The sequence below is a fragment of the Neolamprologus multifasciatus genome, chromosome 13 (assembly GCF_963576455.1).
Source record: "Neolamprologus multifasciatus chromosome 13, fNeoMul1.2, whole genome shotgun sequence".
Lineage (NCBI taxonomy): Eukaryota > Metazoa > Chordata > Actinopteri > Cichliformes > Cichlidae > Neolamprologus > Neolamprologus multifasciatus.
In genome coordinates this window covers 2,149,900-2,155,980 of record NC_140451.1, presented here as the reverse complement: position 1 = coordinate 2,155,980, position 6,081 = coordinate 2,149,900, and positions in this window count along the sequence as shown.

The window sequence follows — 6,081 nt, the reverse complement described above, 5'->3', positions numbered from 1 at the left end:
TCCAGTATACAGCAGTGCAAGGAAACAAACAATAAATATAAGAAGAGTAAGAAAATAAACATACACTTTAGGACTCGGGGTAAAGGGATCAATAACAATTTACAATTTAAAATTTACAGTTTGATGATTTAAAGTCTCACACACAAGCCGTCGAAAGGGGAGGGGCCTGCTGCTTCCAAGTAGAGCACATTTCATTTATAATGTTGTAAATCCAAGCCCATTATGTATTCATGATTTGAATCCAGGGTTGTTTGAAATCTCAGAAATAAACCTTAGACAAAGTGAATCTGTGAACTAAGGTGTTGGTCTGTTAGGTTATGTTGTGCTGATCCTCGGGTTGGGGGATTTGTGTTCATACTGGAGTGCAAAATTAAAACCAGTGGAAGATGGACAAGAAAAGTTCAAAGCCATCAGGTGCTCAGTTTAGAAAAAAGAGAAAAGAAGAGGAGGAGAAACGAGCAAAAGATGCAGGTAAGCAGATGTGTGATTGGATAATGGCAGGTCATCCTGAAACAATCAGAATCAGAATACTTTATTAATCCCTAAGGAAATTATGTGAGTTACAGTTGCTCCAAGAAGAAATGGTAAAAGTAGTAACAGTAACAGACTAAACTCCAAACAATACATTATGTTACAGATTTTAATATTAATGAGTCATTGTCAATTGTTGATTTGTCCTATTCTCATTGTATGAGGAATTACGATGGCTGTTTAGTATCCATTTGCATACTATGCATACTCTCTCTCTCTTCGTGTGTGTGTGTGTGTGTGTACAACAGTTTTATGTTAATGTACAATCCTTAATATGTTTTGTGTGTGTGTTTGTGTGTGGGGGGGCGCCAGAGGGAGTGTTCGCCCAGGGCGCCAAACAGGCTAGGACCGCCACTGCCAGTAGTCACCATCTCTAATGTTCCATCGTTCACCAGAAACGAACTTTTGGGGAAGGAGTTTTCCCGACACGGACAACTCCTTTCTCCTATAAAAATGGTCCCTTTAGGTTTTGTCTCTACACTTAAAACACGTTGTCTCCTTTAGAATGTGACCAAGTGGTCAGCGGGGTTAGATAAAAAGTAATAAAATGACAACGCCACCTAGGGGAATTTCACCCCCAGGAAATATATTTAAGAAAAATAAATAAAAAGAATAAAAAGAGGCCGCACAGATTCAAGGATGCACACCGAGGCAGGTTGGCTCCAATATTAAAACAGTTTTATTTTATAGTAAAAATAAATAAAATATTAAAACCCAAGATGTAGCGTCATTGTTGACAGTGTCCTAAAGTGAAAATAAAACAATCAGGGAACTTGGACTTACCAGCAGCCGTGGACCCAAAAGAAAATCACACAAAGAAAATCACTGCAGCCCACCCGGTGCTGTACAAAAGAAAGTGTGAAAACGACCCACCACCACTGGCACGTCCTCCGTTCACTGAAATATAACACAGAAAAATATGTTAAAAGAATAAAAGGACACTGAGCGTCAGGCTCGCTACAGATCATAAAAAACTAAAACACACTTTAATAAAAACACACACACACACACACACACACACACACACACACACACACACACACACACACACCAATCGCAAGCCGGTCTGGCTCCTCACCGGCTGAGACCGGCAACCGAGGCGATTTAAAGTCCCAGCACGACACTCGGGCAGAGGGTCGCTTCAGCCCGATCACAGAAGCGTGGGTACGAGCAACAATCCAGGATAAAATAGAATAAAATCAGGCGAACCAGAAAAAGGTAAGCCTGCTTAATAAAAACAAGATAAGACAAGACAAGACAGCAGGCTCCACCGAGGAGGAGTCCTCACACCAGCGGCTGGGAAGGCGTTTCACTCTTCCGGTTTAGGTTGGGCGATTTGCCACGGAGAGGCGAATACAGCAGTCAAACCCCCAGGAACGGAGGCGCTATACTCTCACTGGTGGGGATAACACGAGCACCTCTCTCCGCAACGCCGGAATAAAACAAACTGCCGTGCTGTAGCTGTCATATGATTGACTCTTGCTGATCAGTCCGTCACAGTGGGCCAGAATTTACTGCTGCTTTGCGCCAAATGCATGGGAGGAATGATCCAACGAAAACACCGGCTTGCTTTATACGGGCTAACACCACCCTGCAACAGGGCCGTGCAGAGAGGTTTAAAGGGGCGGGTGCTCAAAGTTAAAAAGGGGCACAGTGAACCAGGCTGAATAACAACAACACACATTCATCAAGAATCTAATATGGGCAACAAGGCAAAGCAAACGTAGCCGATGTTTTACCTGATGGGTACAATGTTGCTGTTGAGGGGTTGCTGTGGATAGTGCTGGAGGGCAGGGCTGTGCTGATCTGAGACTGTAGACATTAAAAAGTCCATAGGAGAGATGGTAGCTGATTAAACAAGTGTCATGAGATAATAACAAAATGCAAAGATTGGTGACAGCGCTTGGAACCATAAGGACACAAAAAACTGTGAGAAATAATTTAGGCTCTGCCTGTGAATCACTCTTTGCTTCTCTTCTTCCTTCCATCCCATCATTTCATATATCACTCTCCACTTGCTGTCTATCTGAGAACAAGGCACAACTTGCTATTGCAATAAACTATAATTTAATTATCCACACCTAACAACTCTCAACTTAATGATGACAGAAAAATGTTATATCACTGCCTTTAGTAGCCTCACACAGCTCCTACTGTTTCCTCCTCATGTCCTTACCAGGCATGTCTGGACATTGTTATATCATGAGTAATATTTTTTTTAAATCCATCTAAATAAAACACACACATGCACGCACACAGTGACATTTTAGACCTTCTTCAGAATACTGTATATACTATGGGCATCATGGTGCTGATCCAGAATCCTTACATTATTATTTATTACTAGAGCTACAATAATAAAGCAATGAGGAGGGGGAAGTAATAAATATGAAATAATGTATTTATGATTCCATTTGTTTCACTATCCACTCTGTGCAGGGGCAAAGCTTATTAAACTGTAGAGATACAATAATTTTACTGCTGTAAAAACCAAATTTTGTCTTATTTAAAATATAAATCTAATATAATCTGCTTCTTAATGTATGTTCTTTAAAATACAGCGTGTGTTTTTTAATATATTATAATTATAATAATGCATAATTATGTGGACATGCATATTAGATCGTTTTTTAGTGAAATATAATCCCTCCAGAAAGGCAGGAAAAGCCCTCAAACTTACTTTAAAACTAAATATGTTCCCTGAAACGGTGACAGAGCTACAGACCCATGACAGCCTTACACAGGTAGCCAGCAGCTATGACCAGCGCTACCTGTGCAGTTAATAAAAGGACAGGTAATGTTTGTCACGCTGTTGCACACACAGCACGCTCGTTTGTTTCAACATACCAACGTGTACGTAATAAGCTAACACTCCTGTGTGCTATACACTACAGTGTACGCTGTACACCTACTTACTGGTTTTGTCGCATCAGTCTGTGTCTCTGAGTTAACTTGTGTTTCTCCTACAGCTCCGGACCGCAAAAAATGCGCGTGCTCTTTGTGAGCTCGTTCCCGGCTCGTAACCAGCGCGTTCTGCCGTCAAGGGCGATCATTGGTTAAATGTGATCATGTGACTGATGCAAGCCAGATCCTTTTATTTAGCAAAACTGTGATTAATAGTTAAATATTATTGTTGAGGGGCCCAGACAGGACTCCGCATGCACACACACATTAAAAAAAAAAAAATATATATATATATATTTTTTTTTTAAAGTTGCCTCAACAAAAGGGCACTTTGGGCACCCATCAGGAAAGGGGCGGGTGCTCAAGCCCCTCTAGCCCCCCCCCTCTGCACGTGCCTGCCCTGCAATCAATATGCAGGTGGGCTCCCAATTAACCTAGTTGCGCGGCGAAGAGAGCGAGCGCAGGAGAGAGCGAGCGAGAGAGAAAAAGAAAGGCGGGTAGCCCATCTGGCTACAAGAAGACAAGTTCTAATGATTCTCAAAGGAAATGAGGACACCTTAAACCTGGCTTTCAAACTAAGGACTGATGAACTATACTGTTCATTTCACGCAAACATTTCAGTTGTGGGATAAAGGGGCCTTTTGTTCGTGCATATCCAGAAAGAGTTGAGGAGAGCCGGGCACATGGTGTCAATGGTACAGTGCGGGTGCCACCCCCAGGCCACTGCCTCAGCAGCGTAACCCCGGTTCTACCGGCAGAGCCGTCACTTTCTCAGGAGGCTCTGTGACTTGTGAAGACTGGTTGATGGTCAATATTTTTCTTCAAAAAAATAAAATGACACAAACAATGAGGACAGTGATATCGCACTTGATCACAGAGGACGAAAACATGTGACAGATGAGACACACAATGGGCCGGTGGAGAAAGGGGAACAAATAGATAGTGACTGGATAAATGTAGATATGAGGACCAGTCAAGTGGTGAGCAGGTAGATGATGGAAAAATGAAAGAATACATTGCCCACATTGTTTCCAGAGTAGCTGAGTCAGTGCTGGAGGAGGGGCCGGATATTGTTATGGATGAGGTCTTACCATTATTGTTTGTTTGTTTGTTTGTTTTTTGTACTACTTGAACACTAAAGTGGCCCTCCAATGAGATGACAGTGCCAGCAGTGGCCCATACCTCATTTAAGTTTGAGGCCCCCTGGTTTAGACTACAGATATGGCTAGACAGGTTTTTCTTTTCTTTGAAACATTTGCATTTTTTGATAATAATTAGAATATAAAATATTAAAATAACAAAATACTGATATGATACACAGTCCCGATCAAAAGTTTAAGACCACTTAAAAATGGAAAAAAATCATATTTTGCATGATTGGATCTTAACAAGGTTAGAGTAGAGCTTCAACATGCAACAAGAAGAAATGGCAGTGAGACAAAATATATATTTTTTAACAAGCAATTTATTGAAAACAACGCATAAACTGAAACAGGCTGTTTTACAGCTGATTGAAAATTTAGGACCACATGCCTTTAAACCTTCTGGAGGGCGGGGTGGAGCTTATCCAAGCTACAGTGGTGGTGTTGGTGGTGGTCTCACTTGTATTATTTGATAGTGGACATTTCAATATTTATTTGGAGTTCACTATAATTCATTGAAGTGAACTTAACCATTTTGGATAGCCACTATTCAACATGTTTGCAGAAATTAAATTGTACTTATGCACCTGTGACATCCTGCTAGAAAACCTTGATATAAAGAGCATCTCTGAAGAAGTATTATAGTGTGTCTCTATCTGTTTTGGTCCTGTGATTTATCAGCTATGCTAGTGATATCAAACTTTTTTTACATCACGGGTCATATTCAGTGCACTTTGAGCTTATTCAGTTCAGTTCAATTCAGTTTTATTTATATAGGGCCAAATCACAACAACAGTCCCCTCAAGGCGCTTTATATTGTAATTATGTGGGCTGGATCAGTGAAACTCCCCTTTCTGTCAGTCCTCAGGAATTTAACTACACATTTAATCAATTAAATATCGTAATATCAGCAAAAGAAGCACAATTTTAACAGTATGCCACATTTTTTCTATATGATTATGAAATACTGCTGTATAAAATGAAATAGATCTGTCAAAATGACTCTTTGGACTTAAATTGTAAGAAGTAAATGTTTAAAATCACAGAAATCTATAATGTAATTATTTTAGTCTAGTATGAATATGAAAACCATGGGTGATGGCTTTATGAGTAGGAAAAGTTATAAAACTTTTCAAAACACAGGTCAAAGTTCAAAATTTATCTTCTCCTTTGCATTATCACATTGCATGACCCAGATTAGAGTGTTCATTGAGACAATAGTGGCGCCCCTGCCTAATCTTTGACACCCTTGTGCTATGCAAAAGGATCAGACCGTCTGCCAAGTTTCACAGCGTTTGTGAAATTGTCACAAGCTTGTGCTTGTGTGAGTTCTCTCTGGGTAACCCCCCCCCCCCCCCCCCCCCCCCCCGGAAAAGCATAACAGAGCACTGGAAACATATTTAAGTTAATAATTTTTCTCCAAACTGGCATTCTAACTGATTTCAGAGTATATCAGCTCGCTGTGGTTGCATAATTACTTTTGAGGGAAAAAACAAACATTTAT